The sequence below is a fragment of the Mycteria americana genome, chromosome 1 (assembly GCF_035582795.1).
Source record: "Mycteria americana isolate JAX WOST 10 ecotype Jacksonville Zoo and Gardens chromosome 1, USCA_MyAme_1.0, whole genome shotgun sequence".
In the NCBI taxonomy this organism is placed as follows: Eukaryota; Metazoa; Chordata; class Aves; order Ciconiiformes; family Ciconiidae; genus Mycteria; species Mycteria americana.
Window position 1 is genome coordinate 200,036,258 of NC_134365.1, and position 18,687 is coordinate 200,054,944.

The 18,687-nt window shown below is 44.1% G+C and overlaps 1 protein-coding gene across 4 annotated transcripts in view; it reads right to left on the reverse strand.

Moving 5' to 3' along the window:
- Positions 1-4,426, reverse strand: part of WASF3 (WASP family member 3) — a 79,478-nt gene extending 75,052 nt beyond the window's left edge. For 3 of the 4 annotated variants that reach the window (XM_075490855.1, XM_075490853.1, XM_075490850.1), the window contains exon 1: positions 4,329-4,426. The gene's annotated coding sequence lies outside the window, so the exon portion shown is untranslated. The remainder of the gene's footprint in view (positions 1-4,328) is intronic. The other variant, XM_075490854.1, reaches the window with a different exon arrangement.
- Positions 4,427-18,687: the final 14,261 nt, after the last annotated feature.

Here is an 18,687-nt window from a genome sequence, read left to right on the forward strand (position 1 = left end):
AACTAATTCACAATGTGTTTAAATTCAGAACGCCTATAAATCCCCAACACAAATAAATTTGGATCTGTTTTTAAAAAAACAAGCAAATCCAACAAATGCTTACTGTATCAACAAGCCTTCAACAAAAATTCTCCAGCTATCTCACCTGTCAAAAATAAAGAAACCAAACAAGCTAAGCTCCTAGTTTACAGCCTAAATGAGCACAAAGATTTCCATTTTGATCTCCAGCTGTTTCTACACACAAATTTCTTAATTTCTTCCCAAATGTTTTGTTTCCCCTTTTGGCAGAGGAAAAAGAAATGACATCTATCAGCAGCTAAAAATATTTCAGTTATATGAGTTTTCAAAACAAGGGTGAAAAACAACAGTGCTTTTCCATTTAAAAAACACCCCAGTGTAAATTTCAACAGCTTTTACAACAGGCTGGCTTCTGAACAGTTAGATCTAAATAACAGTAAGTGTGAACACTCATAGGTTAAAATAAATCTGCTGTAACTTCAGGTTATTTTCATTATTACCTCTAAAGGCAGACTTAAGTTCTCAGGAGAAAATGTAAGTGCTATAGCAGTTCTGCTAGAGAGCTAAGGCTCAAGATGCCTCAATTTAATTCTTAGTCGAGTCACTGATTTTCTTACATTACAGGTATTCTGTATCTTCAATATGGAGAAGTTAATACTCACCCTTTACCTCTTTCTCTATCTGTTCTTTTAAGAGAATAAGCAGTTACAATCTGTGACCCACAGTCTTGGTTGTACAAGGAAGCTTCTGAAGGCAACGTACAGTTGTATGTAACACTGGAAGACATACTTGTAATCTGATCCTATTAATGATCTTCATATACTGAATGGCTTTAAGATTAGAGAACTAAGAAATGAGCCTGATAAAAACAGCTTTTCCCCATCAGTACTGTAAATTAATATCTTTCTGCTAGTAAGGTAACTAACAAAACTTAGTAGCATAACCCAGTGGACATGCATAGCCTGGTTAGTAAATTATGCTAGTAGTGCAATTCACCTGATACACAGCCTGTAGCTCAATATCCTATGCAAGCAAAAATAAAATAAAAAGGAGTCACAGTAATGAACACAAGAAGTCCAAAAATTTTAATTTGAGCCACACATGAATCAGGAAGGTACCAATACATCACCTGTGAATTAAAAAGGCCAAAAAGCGCTGGTAGTACACTACCTATGTAACTGAGCTTGAATTTTTTAAGACCATATCAAGTACACACCAACTAAAGACAGGCCTGCAAGAGCAGACTGCAATTAACTGCCACAACACTTCTTGCTCATTCCTCACTAAAAGCAGTCAAGAGAGCTCTGGAAGATGGTGCTATGCAAGGGCTCAAAAGAACAAAGATTTAACTGCATATATTTATCTTTTTACATCTTGAGTCCTCCATGCAGTTCTCTCAAGGCTCTTTCCCACTTCAATTACTACAAACTACACCAATATGTAACTGTCCATGCAGGAAGTTTAATCAAAAAGGGAAGACTTGCAAAGGCATGAAAGCTAATTCACTGTCCAGGTGACACTGATACATTGACTTAAACACTCAGCTACCATCAGCTCTTCTGGAATTCTCCACCAAAGTATCTGCTTTAATTTGGTATGGTTTTTAGAAATCCTGTCCTGCTCACCTCTATATATAAGAAACTTCAAAATAATATTCCTACCATCTGTCACATGATGGCTTTTCTTCCTCTTTCTTCCATACAGGAATATTGCCTGCAGACAGTGTTACTCTTGTTTCAGAGAAATATATGGCATATATCTTCTCACTGAAGAATAAAGTAAATAAACCTGAGCTAAAGTAGTCACACCAAAGAGCAGCTGGTCCATAAGAAGTTTATATTACTACTCCTAACATCATAATTCTTTGAGGCATGTTGTACAGACAAGGCATGTACTGAAAAACAAAAAGCAGGTTTATGCTGCTATTAACTATGAAATGTCACACATGTTGTACCATATAAATCAAACATGAAGCCTCAATAACTTATTCCTGCTATGAAAGTCCCTTTTTAAAGCACAAGCAATTCTATTTCTGACATACAAAGTCATCTTTTATTACTTTCATGGACAAATAGGACGATTAGCAAAGACCATACAATCTCAGTAACTATTGTGTATAATCAAGACTATTGTTTCAGTATCTGTCTGATTAAAAAAAATTTTCTATTTTTTCTTTATTTGAAGAAAATAGCCATGGAAGAGGAGAAGGAAGAGGACTGGCTCAATTATATATTATTTCATGTACAATAAAACCTCTGTGTTCACCACCTAATAACTGCCTTCACACTGCCACTAGCAATACAAACATGAAACTAATCCTTCAGCAAGCAATAAGAAAAGTTTGCTTTGCACAACTCATCCCCAAAATTCAGCTGGAAATAAATCAAGCTTCCACATTGCTCAAGGGGAACATGGTCTGGTCCTGGTCTCAACTGAAGAGTTGCAGATAAAAAAATCCTTCTTACAGGACTGACTGAAAGCTGCAGTCTTACTGAGTAAGAATGACTTAGGGCCTTCATTTTAGTACAGGCAGATAAATACACCAAGATAGAAAAACAGTTTCTTCTGATGAGAACTTAAAGGCAAAAGTAAGCTGTAACTGAATGTAACACCGAACAAAGCTCAGTTCCATGGCTCAGATACGGGGTTTAATCTTGAATCTTTAAGTCTGCAAGCACTGTAACTTGTAACTTTAACCTAAGAAGTTTCCAACTTGGGTATCAGTCTACAGAATTATCCCATATCATGTCAACCTCCACATATTAGAGGCCACACAACTGAGCATGATCTGATCACTGTAGCATGGAAGAGCATGCTGGAGAGTAAGAACTGCAGCCTTATTCCATTACTTCATTCCCTTCTTCAAGCACACACACTATTAACTACTATGGAAAATACTGTGTCAGGCGAAGTCAAAACAACAATCTGTCTCTCATAAACGTAATACTTTTAGATTGCCTAAGTAAAGCTTTAAAAAGAAAAAAAAAAAAAAAAAAGAGACCAGTCTTGCATGATATGCAAGGCAAAACGACCTCCTCCTCCTCACCCTCAGATTTCAAGTCTCTTGAAGTTCCTGGTTGCTTTCATAATTTGCCCCCATCTTTTCCTAATAGAAATACTTTCCCCTCATTCCCTGTAGTTTACAAAAGGGACACAAAGAACCACAGCTAGACAGCTTTTTCCTATTCCTGCACAAACAGCGCACAAACTAAACCATTTGTGCTTTGAAGTATTTTCTATCAAGGAATCTCACAACTGCATCCAATAACCCATCACTCAAATACTGGCCCCACTTCACAGATTGTTGCTCAGCCTAAAACTATCAGCCCTTCTCCTGTTAGTTATCTACAGCGATTACCGAACTGCATCGGAAACGGGAAGAAAAAGAATAAATAAAGCATTTCTTAACTGCTTTTTGGATAGCGTTAGACATTCAGCAGTCACAATAAATCCCTGTCTTCACATGCCTGCGCTCAATCGGACTCCCAGCCTCCTCTCAGCAACACATTCACTTAAGAAATAAGTGGAAAAAACAATTAATCTGCAAAAAAACACGAGTAGGGAAAAAAAAAAAAAGGGTTTAAAAGTTCCTGAGCTGCCAAGGACTCCCAGCGCCCTTCGAAGCCAAAGACGACTATTTTTAAGTACTTGAAGACCGCTAGACATCAGAAGATACTTGCCACGCCGCGGTGCTGGTGCGGGGGCCACTCGTGGGGGAAACATGAGTGGGGATGAGGCCCCCGACCTTGCGGTTCGCGGGGCTGGGCGCCGTGTTCCCCGCAGCTCGGTCGGAGCGGTCGAGCTGCGGGGAACACGGCGCCCAGCCCCGCGAACCGCAAGGCCAGGGGCCTCTTCTCCGACCCCACGCAGGGAGGGGGCTCTGCAACCCCCACCCAAGACCGAAAGGGGGAAGAGGAACGCGCGCGGCGGCTCTGGGGACTGGCGAGGGGCCGAGGCCGGCAGGAGGGCTAGAAACAAAGCTTCCCCCCAGCGGCTGAGGCGGGAGGGCCCCGGGACGGGCAGCTCAGCCCGGGCCGGAGGAGAGCTAGCGGACCCGTCGCGACCCGTCGCTGCGCTCATCGCGGCTGTGAGGAGAAAGGCGCCTCCGCCGCCGCGCTAAGGGGGCTCCCACAGGGCAACGGCAAGATTATCCCCGCGGGCGGGCGGCGAGAGACCGTTAAAAAGCGGCTGCTCCCCCTCAGCGCCCCTCCCGGCGGCCGCCGGGCTCCCAGGGGGGAACAGACCCCCTGAGCGCCGCCGCCTTCCCTTCGCCGCGGCCGAGGGAGGCGGGAGCACGGCCCCGCACCCACCTGGCGCCGCGCTCCGTCCCATCCCGCGCCGCCGCCGCCGCTCGAGCGCTCCGGCCGTCGCCGCCGACTGCCTTCGCGGGCTAAGCCTCCGCGCCCCCGCGCCGCCCCGCCCCTTCAGCCTCGAGCCCCGCCCCCTCGCCTCCCTTTTGACCCGCGCCAGGAGGGGCGGGGCAAGGCGCGCCAATGGAGACCAGTGTTTCGCCGCACACATTGCTGATCGGCGTAAAAAACATCCAATGAAAACGCCAGGAGGGCGGGGGGAGCTGTCAATCAGCGGCCGCTACCTGGGGTTCGCAAGAGGCCGGGCCGGCGCGGGGGAGGGGAGTTTCCTCCCGCTGACCGGCGCGACTGTCCCCGCTTCTCCCTCCCCCGCCGCCCTGGGCCTCGCTCCCGCCTTTTGGTGCGGCCGCCGAAATTCCCGGGGCGTGGAGGCAGCCCTGGGGCTCCCGCCGCCTGGCCGCCGCGGGGCTGTCTTCCCCCCACCAGCTACCTGCCCCTCAGGAGCAGGCGCCTCTTCCCCCGGCGCCACGTCGGCCCCTTCCCCGCCCGGCCGCGCTCCCTGCCCCACCGCGGAGCCGGCCTCACCCCCGCTTCCCAAACAGGCGGCTCAGCAGCCTGACGGCGGGGCCGGCTCCCGAGCAGGGACCCCCTTCCCTCAGGGCTGTGCCCTCCCCGCACACGCAGGGCGGGGGCGCGGGCTGCTGTGGCCCTGTGACACCTCTCCTCCCCTGCCCCGCTCCGGCCGCCCCTTCCCCACCCAGCGCTCCGGCTTCAGGACACCCGTGCCCAGTCTCTCACAGCAACGAGGGCCCTCCGGGGTCTCCTCCACGTTCCTCGTTGCTCACGGGGCCTGCGCTCACCCACCCACCGCCGCGGCCCCTTTTCCGCCTGCCAGACGCCTCTGCCCTCATTCCTAGCTGCCACAGGCATCCCCCGCCGCCACCCCTGCCCAAGTCCGACTGAATCCGACTTCTGGTCATCCGGGCCCCAAAGAGATTCGCGTTCGTACAGGCACCCGCACGCCGACGGGGTCGGTGGGGCTTGTTCTGGGATGGCGGCGGGGGCCTTTGCCCCGCTGGGCCGGGCGCATTGTGAGGGCTGCAGCTGCTGACCCAGCCCGAACAATGTGCCCTTTCCTGCTTTGCTTGAGATTTCGTCCTTTGTAGTTATCCCTCTAACGGGGGCTTTTGTTGCTCCCTGCAAAGCCTTTAGAAAAAATAAGTCGGACTTTATCATGTGAATGAGATTTTGGGGGGGGTGGGGGGTGGAGCAATCGCCAAACAAACTTTAATGGCCCAAGGCACTTTAATAAATAATCACAGCTGAAAGTAGAGGTTATTGAACGCCATCTCGGGTCAATCATCTTTGGCAAGGGAAAGTTTACTGAACTCAAACCCGATTGTACCCCTGGCTTCAGCTATCGCACTTTGCCTTACAGGGGAACGAAGCAAAGAGGTGGGCTCACAAGCACCTCCTTTTCACAAAAAATAGCACGCAGTATCGCTATTACTTTGAGAAAAATTATTTGTGTTTAAGATACCAATACCGGTCGCGGTAAGAAGCAGCAGCTGAGAACCACGGCTGTGTAACTCAAGGTTACACGGCAAAAAGCGGCAAGCCAGCCATGCGGCTGGCTTGGGCTTTGAAGTGCAGATGGTGACAGTTTTATGATCGCTAGCAAAGCAAACAGAAAAGAAGTCATTAAGTAACATAACCCTAACAGAAGGAAGCAGCAGTCTTTTTACTCAGCATAAGGGCTAAGACAAAAATCGTAAGAGGAAAATAGTCTCCAGGTTTTGAGAAAAAGTCGTTCTTCTAGTCAAAAGGAGAGTATTTTCCCTAAAACACGTATGCAGCAAGAAAGAGGAAACTCTTCAGAGACTGTAAAATAAAACAGAGGGAAAATGACCTGGCATTGTTAAAACACAGCTGCATTCATGCTCATTCAGTGATGCTTTTTTCATGCGAAAATGGGATCTTGAGGTTTGAAAAAAAATTAATTTCTAACAGACCTATCACTACCAGTAATTTTTTTCTGCTCCGTCAATACAAGTAAGTAGCCTGTGTGATGCAAGGTATTAATGAACATTTATTTCATTCCAGCTGCTTTCCAGGCTCTTGGATTCCTTCTCAGCTTTCATTTTTCTCCTCTGTATTCATGACATTTTTAATGCTATTTTTAATAATATCCACATCTTGTAAAAAGGGAACTCGGGCAGAGCTTTATTACTGCTGTTTTGACCTTGCCTTAGAATTTGCAAATCAGGCAAATCTTCCAAACTATTGGCATTTAATCCATACTGAGTTTTCATTAAGAGAAAAAAAAAAGTGGTTAAATTATCTGCAAGGAATAATTGAATCAGCTTTTGTCCGAACTATTATTATGTTTAAGTGAAATCAGACTTCAGAAAAGTCCTCTGAAGGCAGTAGATACAGGTTTGGACTGACACACCAGGAGATGTGCAGGATTGATCTTTCTCCTATTAATTTCACTTGAAGACAGAATCAGGCTTCAGAGGCTAATGAAAAGGGAGAGTTATTGGTGACTGAAGCCAAGATGAGTTAGCAGAAGTGAGCGTGACATTTGCTTAATATCTGCTTGTACTATCACTGACTTAGATCAAATTTATAAGGACCTCCTTTTCTTGAATAGTTAATTGCACACACAAAAAAGGTACAGCATAAGAAGAAACAATCTTTTGAAAGTCTGTTATACCTCTTGTTGCTTCCCGCTGAAGAGCGTATTTCAGGATAAGGAAATCTTTCTGTCTTTCAGGAAACATGAAATTGCTGAATAATGTTAAAATAAATAGTGTTACGCAAATGATTTACAACACCACCGATAATCATTACAGCATCTCTGGTTATTAATGGGACATTGATGGGCCCCTGAAGAGTTTCTTGCTGAATCAGCTTTTGAAATAAATTGCTTTCCCTCCAGCCGCAGCCGCACCCCAGAGAAAGACGAACCCTGTCTTGCCTGAGGTAATTGATTTAGGACAGCTAGCGGATGCAGGCAACGCACAACACAAGATGCTTTATGAATTACTACATCTGTGTTAATGGAGTTTATTTTCCATTAACGCAAAACTATTTAGCCTTGATAAGGCTGCATACATATTTCTCATACTATTCATATTTTCAATACTATTGATATGTCCATACTATTCATATTTTTCAGGAATATTTTCCTGAGACTATTAACTATTTTGGGTTGGTTTTTTTTTTCCTTTTAATATCCCTGGATCGCTGGCATACTGAAAGACTAGCAAAGTATATGAAGCCAAGTTGTAAGCAGATCCTCAAAGGAAACATTCAATATAAGTTCAAAGAGGCACTGTGTAATCAGTCTTCAGAAAAAAATGCAGGGAAACAAGAACAAAAGGAAGCCTAATAACTTTTCAAGACAGCTACTTTCATCAACTAAACAAGAGTTGTAATTCTGCCAATTAATAGTAAGGTCCATTAACTGTAAGTCATAAAAACTATTTGCTATGCAAAGCACTCATTTTTCTTTGCTGGCTCTGACACTTTGGTAGGGCAGTGTATTAGGATATCCTATGAAGCAGGGACTGGTGATCTATAGTGGGAGTGGGCATAGTCTTTTAATGGTTTTACGCCATTGTCAGTTGAACAAGCTCCCTTTATAAAAATAAACACATGAAAGACATGATTCCAAGTTCCTGGAGAGATTAAAAAATTATATACAGAAAGCTGAAGTTAGTAATAGACTGTTGATTAGCAGCTGGACGACGCAGGGCACAGCTAGGACTAATGGGATGAAGCTAAGAAACAAGAACCACAGGGTGAATATCTAGTCCGAAAGAAGAGAAGAGAAGGTCAGCTCACAAGGATAATTGGGGTTCTGCAAACAGGACTGTGTGAAATGTTTCAGTGTGCTGTACCAAACACTTTTCCATTAGCTAAGGATGAGCTAAATTTTGTTTCTCCTGGATTCACTATAGACAGATGCTTTTTACAGACCCAGCAGTCCTTTCCTAAACTTCTGTGCCTTGTTGTATTATGACCACCAATCATAATGGAGGTGTAATGTCAAGGGCGGGGAAAAAATCTCTTACTAGGTAAAAATAGGCTCTCCTGGATAAAAATAAACGGGTAAGAAAACATGTTGCTCAGTGTCAGAGAATTTATGCAGCTGAGTTCTGGGGAGTCCCTAGCTGCTTTCTCACTCTACTGAGCCCATAAACAGACGTGTATATAGAAAGATTCATGATAACTATGTTTGATTGCTCCCAGCCTGATGTCCAACAGTTATTGGTAGCCTGACTCCATCTGATTTGTCTGTCTGTCTTGTAGTATCATGGGTAAAGTTTACCAACATGGACTGCAATCATCCACTTTCAGCAAGAGGTTACCATCTTCTCGTCCACAGCAGCACACAAAAGAGTCAGTGCATCAGTTAGTGTTATATTCCACTATCATCTTTGACTTCGGGAAAGTCAGGGGGACAGTTAGACACATCCAGAGCATGAAGATAAGTTGTCTGACCATCATGTGGCTTTGGCTTAGATTTGAACCTCTGTGATTTGCCTTAGATATGAAGGTACTTGGAATGACACATGGATGTGCAAAACTTCAGAGCCAAACCCAACCTTGTTCAAGATCTTGGACTGTCCCAGCAGCATCTCACCTCTTTGGATGTTAGCTGCAGTCCAGGGTGTAAGGTAGGCTAAGGGAAGAATCATGGAGGAGATGGCTGTGATGAAAGGGTTAGTTACATTAAATGATTTTTCATTTTTTTAATTCAACTATAAAAATCATAGTGGGTGCCAATAAAAAATATGCTCCTGGAATTGTTAGGAGGCATATTACATAGCAAACAAACATGGAAAGTACAGTCAAAATGTATAAAAATATAAGAAATGTGAAAGATTAAATATCATGCCCGTCTTTCAACCATACAAGTATGCATAACTCATCAGAATAAAACTGTCATGGGAACACCTTAATTACTGACTTCAGTGTCTGCCTCACAGGAATCAACTTTATATGCACAGTCGTTTATATGCCTGCTCTTAGATTGCAGTCTTTTCATGGCAGGGACCAAATGTGTGTATGAGTTCACACAACAGCGAGCACAAAATGCTTCTGAACTTTCCCTGGCCCAATGTATGAAGCCTCTTAGGAGTCCTATGACCAGTGCACCATTATATGCAGTTATATCCTGTTATATGGCAGGGGAGTGACACAAGGCCAGGGAGTCCGGCTCCTTTCCTCCCAGTGCCTTCCTAAGGAGAACATTTTCCAGTTGGGATGCCCCTCCCCAACTCCCTGACCCCAGCTGCCAGATACAGCTGGAACAAAAGTTAGGGTTACCCAGTGGACCCATCTGTGGTCCCAGAGTGGAAGAAACTGAGATGTAAATGACTGAGGTATGGAGATAAAGGTAGGGAGCACCAGAAGAAAATCAAATGCATGAATCTCATATAGTTTGGATGAGATGAGACAGATTTTTATTGAGACCACTGTTGTGGTTTAACCTGGCAGGCGTTTGCTCACTCCCACCCCCTGCAGTGAGATGGGGGAGAGAATCGGGGCGGGGGGAGAAGTAAGATTCATGGGTTGAGATAAAGACAGTTTAACAGGACAGGAAAGGAAGGGAAAGAAAAAAAACAATTATAAAAGAATATACAAAACAAGTGATGCACAATGCAATTGCTCACCACCCACTGACGGATGCCCAACCAGTTCCTGAGCAGTGGTCTCCCAGCCAGCTTTCCCCTAGTTTATATACTGAGCATGACACCATATGGTATGGAATAGCCCTGTGGTCAGCTGGGGTCAGCTGTCCCAGCTGTGTCCCCTCCCAGCTTCTTGTGCATCTCCAGCCTTCTCAGTCGGCAGAGCATGAGAAGCTGAAAAGTCCTTGACTTAGTGTAAGCACTACTTAGCAACAACTAAAACATGAGTGTGTTATCAACATTATTCTCATACTAAATCCGAAACACAGCACTATACCAGCTACTAGGAAGAAAATTAACTCTACCCCAGCTGAAACCAGGACAACCACCCTTCCAAATAGATATGTTAATTAACTGCAAATAGAAAAGTTCACACTAAAATTAAATAAGGAGGGTAGTGATACAGACACAGAAAGTGGGGCCAAATGACATGAAGAGATCTCTCTTCATCCATCCTCCTGTGCCAAGGCTGGATAAGTGAGAGATAGATGATTATGGACTGACATATGTTTGATTGTTTTAAGGTATTTAATCCGAAGAGGAGAATTCCACAATTTCCTCCTGCCTTCTTGCCTAGTCTTTATTGTTGGAAAGTTTTTACTAATGTCTAATCTAACTCTGCCATGATGTAATTTTAGCACATTTTTTTCTTGTGCTATCCACAGCAGACATGGAGAACAGATGACAACCTGTGATTATTTGAAGGCTTCTCACGTCTCTCCAGTCATTTATTCAATAAATTAAACCACTAGCTCTTTCAGTCTTGCCTCATAGGGCATGTTTTCTAATTCCCTGGTCATTTTCCTTTCTTTCTTTTGGATTGCCTCCACATTTGCTGAAGTTCACTGCACAGAACTAGACACACAGCACTCAAGAGCAATGCCGCATGTTTGCTTTTACTGTAATAGTATGACATTGTTGATACATATTCCACTTGTGAGTCAGTGTAACCTCAACATCTTTTTCAGCAAAACTTCTGCCTAGTCAGCTGTTTCCCATCTTGTGTTAATGCAGTTGATTTTTCCAGATTAAGTGCAGACCTTGCATTCTCCTTTTTGAAGTTCATCCTGGTTTTTTGGACCAGCTGTCCCCTTTGTCAGGATCATTTTGATTGCTTCTCCACCAGGTTTGTGACATCTGCAAATGTGCTAAACATACATTTTACTTCATCATCCAAGTCACTGAAGAAAATACAAAACATTACCAGACTCAGGACACATCCCTGGAGAATTTCAGCCAACAATTTTCCATTGTAACAGTGAACCTTTGATAACTAATTTCTGACTACGGCTTTCCAAACAATCTTCTCCAGCTTCTTAAAAGAATGTCATTCAGACATGTCACATAGCAATGTAAAAAACCTCTATCTATACCAAGATTTTCAAGGGAGCTGAAGTTAAACATTTCCTTAAAATTCATGTTTATATTAAAGTTGATTAGTTATCTCTTGTATCTAGTATACAACACCTATATTTGCACAGAAGACACAAAATGATGTTTCAGAATTGACAGTGAAAGCCGGGCATTTTGGACACCAGGCAAGCAAAAGTTGGATTTTCACTCATATAAGGTCCTTAGATTTTGAGCATCGATAAGTAATTTGTATTTGAGTGTTTGCTCTCATGAATGAGGGTCAACATTGCTTTTACACAGATTGGAAGGCTTCCTTCCATCTCTAATGCTCCAAATTATCACTTCCCTGTGCTTCCCCAGTATCCCTCAGTAACATATCTGGCAGCATTGCATTCATTGAAAATATTAGCCTGAAGTTGAGCAATGAGTTAGATGATACTACAAAATTTTGCCTAGACTTTATCAGGACTATGATATTATCACTGTAAAGACTGGCCAGTGATACCTGGTATGACAGAGAGGGACTTTGGCTGTCTTCAGGGGGCTTTGATACTCACCCTACCCACCTCAAACAGCTGTATTGCTCTAAATATATTTTTCCACCATAAGCCCTCCAAAGGTCTCCTTCTTTGGCAGCTCCAGCCACTATAGACTGAGCTCCTCTTTTGGTCAACCCTCTGGTGAAAGAAGATGCCTTGAATAAGAACTGAATGAAGACCAAGATTAAAAGCAAAGTTATTTCCTGCTTCAGAAGTAACAGTGATTGTGGCTTGATCAAAAAAGCCACTAGATATTAATTTTGAAAAATAATCAGACCAAAAGTTAGATCCTCATTGAAGTATTAAAATTGGTGAAATGCTGTCATTTTGAAAGACCAGCTTTCTAAAAATAAATAGAGATGAGATGGGTATTTGAAAACCAACCAACTTTTTTACAAGGCAAAGCTTTATGCATAATTAATATGTCACTGGGGGATTTTTCAGCAAATAAATATAAAACTAAACTGTTTAATTATGAAGATAATTTTAGCAATTTATTACTCCTTCTTCTGGTAGGGCAGGCTTCCCCAGCAGTCTGGAATGTTACTGAAATTAGCTAAAGCTGAGACCAGCTGATAGTTTAAAATGTAGAGCTTGAAGACAGGAAAAAAAGGCTTATTTTCACAAATAGACAGACTTTTAATCTTGAAAACTACAACCTTTCTTTGTAATGAAGTTTGGAAGTGCTGTGTTTATTGGATTTCTTTTGTGAAACATATTCTTTAACTGACCTTAACAACATAGCTTCAGCATGTGAATTCTCTAGCTTTTATTCTGCTTTTTGGCTGAAGCTAATACGATGTTTTGTTTTACATTCAAAAGCAAGGGAAATCATGCTCTTCCTCAAAGCACAATGCACAGTTCATTATGCAAAGTTGAAGAGCAATCACCGTGTTAGATCTCCATCTTGCACATTATATCCTAAGCCTCCTGTTGTCTCCAATTACAGTTGTGTACCCACAAAGCATGAAGCATGAGTCTCTTCAGATATCAGTCATGAGTTCAGTCCTGCTGGCTGCAAAGCTCCCTTGCCCTTGTGTTATCGTAGGACCTTTTGGCCGAGCTACACGGGGGTTTGAAAGTTCCATCTGTACTTTCTGGGTCAATACGCTCATTTCTTTGCAGGATGAAACCTTGTATGAAAAGAACATGAAAAGTATCGTTTTCTGCAGGTCTTATCTCTGCCTGAAAGCTGCATGGATGCCTACAGTCTTCAGGGAAGATGCCTACAGTCTCCATTCTCATATACAATTCATATACAATTGCCCCAATGCACAAGCAAATCTTATCCATGCGCATGCGAACTGGAATAGGCAAGAGGCATTGCACTGCACTCTGAGTGCTTGGTGTGTCAAAAGGAACAGGAGTGCAAACTCCCAACGGTAATTAAGCCTTGCTGGGAAATCGAGCATATGTCATATAGAATAGGCTGTCTCTTCTGTTTTCCTTCACTCCCTCCCCCTCTCAGCCCCATTTTGGGTAGAAAGGAATCAAAACATCGAATGAGGGGGAGATTTTAAGTAAATCTTAACAGCAGTTTTTCAGTTGTAAGAAAATCTGTTGTTTGGAGAACAGCATTCTTAACTGATACAGGAGAGAAAGAAAAGCAACCACAGCAAGACAGAACAAAAACCTGTCAGAATAAAGAAATCTTAGTGAACCCACAGAAAGGGCAATTGGGAAGCTCTATGGGAGAAAGAAAGTGGCAGAGCCCTTATGCAATGCAGATGCTCAGGGAGGCGAGGCAGAAGGGAGAAATAGAGGCTATTTGCTCGTTTGGTTTTAGCTGGAATCGGAGATGGCTGTCTTTCCTACCATACATCAAACTGAGCTCCGGAACTCCGGAACAAAAACAGTTCAATACAGACTGTCTGCAGCTATGTCTTTTTGATTCTCCTTTTTCAACCAGTGCCTCATGGGAAACCTCCCCCCCCCCCCAAAAAAAAAGTCAGTGTAGAAACAACTGTCATTACATAGCATATTTTCCTCATTATAAGGCACTTAAAGAACAAGAAAAAGCCATCTGCTGTAACTTGGCTGCCCTTTCCATTTTAGGTTAATCCACATTTCTGGCTTTTTCATCATCATTCCCAATTAAATCCTTCTCCAAAACAAATTTAGATGGTTTTACAATTTATATTTAAACCTCCTTATTCAATTCCAGTCCTTTTGGCAGGGTATCTGACAAAATCATTTTCCAGTTTTAGATTGATCTCTGGCGAAAAGGACTGCAAACTCCCATGTGACTAATAGCCCCGGCTTTGTGCTGGATGCTGAAGTACAACGGCATCATAGCATACCTTGAATTTTAAATACTTCCTTATACGGAGTTCTTGTGTAGAGCTTTCCGTTCACTTCCACTTCACATTTCTAGGAGGCTGCTAGAAGAAGCTGTTGTATTGCGCTTTGTACAGTCAGAGAATTGCACCGAGGCCCGTCTCTTGGGGAGACGTTTGATTTTTGTTCTGCCTAGTTCTATCTATTGTGCCTTAATCTAATACAAAAGTATCTGTGTGGAGAGCAGAATGATGGGAAATGCTTGCCCTGGAGTTCTAACGCTGTCTCTCCTATTTCAGTCTTGTTAATGAACAGCAAAACAAAACAACAAGCCGACAAGTCTGAGCTTCTCTTAGACATCACAGTGGGCACATGGAATGGCTTCTCCCAGGCATACTGATTGCTTTTACCACATTTATAGTGCTCTAATAAATGCTTCTTGGAGCTGCTCCAGGCAATTGTAATTAATTCTCAGTGGGATGCTCATAGTGGTCACCCTGGATCAGAAAGGTCAGGACTTTGTGTGTGCCTTTACAACATCAGTAAAAATTAAATACCCACTTTCCCCAAAGGTCATCACAAGCCGCATGCACGACACGATCAATCTCAATCAGCTTCCCGTTCCCTGCAGTTTCTCATTATTTCTGCAGTTATCCTAAAAATTAAAAGTAAACACATAAACAAATCAAAGCAGAAGCTGTTTTCGGTGTTGATCTAATCCCCTGTCCTATGCAAGCGACTGGTGAAGATACGACGAGGAGGAGCGAGAGAGCCCCCCTGAACACGCGGAGAGCCATTCACCTGTGGGGACTCTGGCTTTCGTTAATCTCCCTGCCTTCTTAGGGTGGCCAAAAGAGGAAACTCCAGGCCGGCAAACATCTGTTGCACCGCGCACGCAGCAGCAGTGCAAGGTAACAGCCGAGGTAACCCGAAGGAAAACGCTTCCCCTGCTGCCGGCCCAGCCCGGCGCGGGCGCGGGCCGCCGCCGCCGCCCAGCACCATGGACAGGGCGCGCCCCGGCCCCGCCGCCGCCGCGGGCCCGCCCCGCCGCCCGCCCGCCCTCCGCGCCCTCCGCTGGGGCGGAGCGGCCCCGCCGGCAGCCGGGCCGGGAGCGGCCGGCAGGGACCGGCAGGGACCGGGAGGGGCCGGCAGGGACCGGGAGGCGGGCGGCCCCGCACGGCGGCCCCGCGGAGGCTGCCGCCCCCACCGCCGCGGGGCCCCGCCGGCCTGGCCGCCCGCTCCCCGCCCGGGGCGCGCAGGCCCGCCCGGCAGCCGGCCGGGAGGGGCGGCGGGCCCGGCGACACGCGTTGTTTACTGCGTGCGTTTTATAGCCAGGGCTCTGCTTTATTTTCCCTACCTTGTCATGCCCTTTGAAAAGGGCAATGTGAAATTGGTTGTGAGTTTTCCTTCTGTTGTTTTTCTTCCTTTTTTTTTCTTTTTTAATGCTGCATATCTGGGAGCTTGGCAGTTTTGCAAAGGAGGAGGAGGGAGGAGACCTCAACACGAGCGAAGCACAAAAGTAAGGAAGATAAATAGAGCAATGTGCGCCCAGCCGAGAGAAGCAGCATCGGCCAAAGTTGTGCACAAAATAAAACCGGTTCTGGATCGTTCTAACCACTCAGTTACTCAAAACTACGGTCTCCCTGAGGGGGAGAACATCAGTCAAATTTTCCTCAGTGACACTGGTGTAAATCCAGGTGTCTCTTTCAATATCACTGGTTTCTCTTTCCAGTGCCAGAGAGGTCAAATTTGACCCTGGTGATTTTATAAAAACATTTAAATCTTACAGCAAAATTTTTCCTGCTTCTTCTACCATATGGTTCCTGTATCTGACAAATACTAGTTTCTTTCACTGGCCTGGTGGAAACCCTGAACACGATATCGCTTCTTTCAGAAACCACGTAATTTTGCTTGTAAATGTCATGTCCCGTTGTTCAGCATGGGAAGTACCAGCCTCAGGGCCAAGGCAGCCAGGTTGGCTTAAACGAGTGTAAGAAATAGTCTCCAAAGACTATCAGACACTGGGTGTCAGTACACTGCTAATTTCCCTTGGGACAGTCTCCATCTCTGCTCACAGGCTTCTCACAAACCCCTCCAGCCTCACTCTCCTTACATCAGACTCTGCCTCCCTCTCCTCCACCCTATCCTCACTTGCGTGCATCATCTCTCTCACTTTGTTTTTCTGCTCAGTCATTGTGCACCCCCATTAAACCAGCCAAGGAACAGAAAATGTTCAAGCCTCACTGCCCCACTGCCCTCAAAAAGCCAGGGAGCCAAACTAAGGTGGATACCATAATATCTTACGTGATGTTTTCAGGGGTATCTCTCTTATGTTTTACTTACCTTGACTGCACCTCGTTGGGCAGTAAAACTCTAAACAGTACAACCTCGGTAGATCTTTGGCTGCTGCTGAAGTACAAATGAGAAGAAATTAGCTGTCTTCGGCTTGTACACAAGATAATTTCATTTTCCATCAAATAGTGCTCTTGTAAGAGACGCAGACAGATGATGGACCCTGGCTGCTGTTTATCATATGAAGTGCAACAACTCCTATGATGCAGCCCTCCCTCTCTGCTCTATCTATCTATTGATTCCCATCACATAATTAAATTGTGAACTCTGAAAGGGAAAGCCATCTTTCATTTCAAGTACTGATCAGGGTCTAGCCCACCAGGGCTCTGAGCCCTTATTAGATCTCTGGTAATACTGCAATGTAAATAGTGAGGGAGCTGCATCTGCCTGCTCACTAGCCCCAAGACTCCACGCTTGCCTAATGCAGGGGATCTTATATATCCAATAACACAATAGCCGGAGTGACAGATCATTACAGTGCTATTGTGCCAGAAGTGTTGTTATGAGTATAAAGGATTGAGCCGGTTATTAATCATCTCAAAGCGTTTTACACGGGCGCAAACATAAATCACAGCACTCCATCCAGTTGGGTAATTACATTCTGCCACAATAAATTCCTTCTAAAATTTCTACCAATAACAGTATTTTTCACTTCCAGTCCTAAACTTTGCGCTTTGCTGCTTTACACCACTAAATAGCTGATGTATCTCTCTTCTGAGGTGATCAATTGCCTTCTATGGAAATTCAGATGTACACAGAGCTGCACTATATTCTTTATGTAGCCATCAGAGAACTCTATAAAGCCCTTTCTTCATATTAAATTATGTATAAATGCACAATTTTCTTACTCTAAAGAAAACACGTTAATGACAGAGCTCTTTAGGCAGCCTTTTTGAATGCCAAAATAGTAAACACTGGCTCCTAATTCATACTTATCCCATGATGCCATCAAATCCAAAAGCAGCCAGGAAAGAGAGAAAATACTTTAATCTCCCCTTGATGCACCTTTCAAAATCTTAACACAATTTGGACAGTTCTGATTATAAAACAGCAATGTCATTCGCAACTGACTATTTATTATTTAGTATACAGGGCTGTGTAGCTGTGCATTCCTTTATAATACATGAAGGGAGCTTTCAATTAGTAAAGCAGGGAAGATCTGGCCCCTTAGACAGGCACGCCTGAGGATGTTTGAAAAGCCTTGCTGAACCGCAGTTTCTGAAGATCTGCGCCGCTATTCATAGCTACCACTTAGGATTTGTTCCTCAGAGAGAGCACTTCCCCCTAACCACAGTAAAGTGTTTGCGTCCAAATGAAAATGACATATTGGAGCACGCCGTGCTGGTGGCAGTGCAGGTAATTTCCTTTATTAAAAAAAAAATAATAAAAATCACTTGCCAGTAATCTTACGTAAGCCCCAATGCACTCTTTAAATCAGCTTCCAAAGAGAGGATAAATGGACCATCTTTTCGAAACAATGTCTTGAAATTATGTATAACACCTGATATCATCAGTTTCGCAGCTATCTTTGGAAGCTTCTCTGGTTTAGCAGCAAACTAAAGAGATAAGCAAACACATACTAGGATCTGCATCGTTGCTTGGAAACAATCAGTTTGGGAATGGCATAATCCTATTAGTCTAAAGAAGACCAAAATTTTAATAGACTTCATGCAATTCAGATGCAAACTCTTCTTCTCAAATCAAATTTTACTACACATATATAACAGTTTTCCTCTTTTTTTTTTTCTTCCTCCCTACTAAAGGGCATACATAAATGCCTCATGGCATCGCAACAATGAATAACGATGTGCTAAACCTTTATTGATTTGCTTGGCATTCTCATAGACTCTCCACTCCCAAAACACATGCATTGAATTATACACTCATGTTTGCAGTATAAAAAATACATTACATTCAAAAGAGAAGATTGAAGAGCTGAAAGGACCGCTAATGGAATACAGAGGTCTGGATTATTCAAGCTGGGCTTGGCGCAAGAGCATGTCTGGGAGCACAGGAGGGATGCTCACACCACAATTTTAGGCAACTCCGTTAGTTAGCATGTCTGATTAGAGTCCTGCTATTGTCAATGGAGAAACAGCAGCATCTCCTGTAACTGAGCCAGAGCAGGGGTCTAAC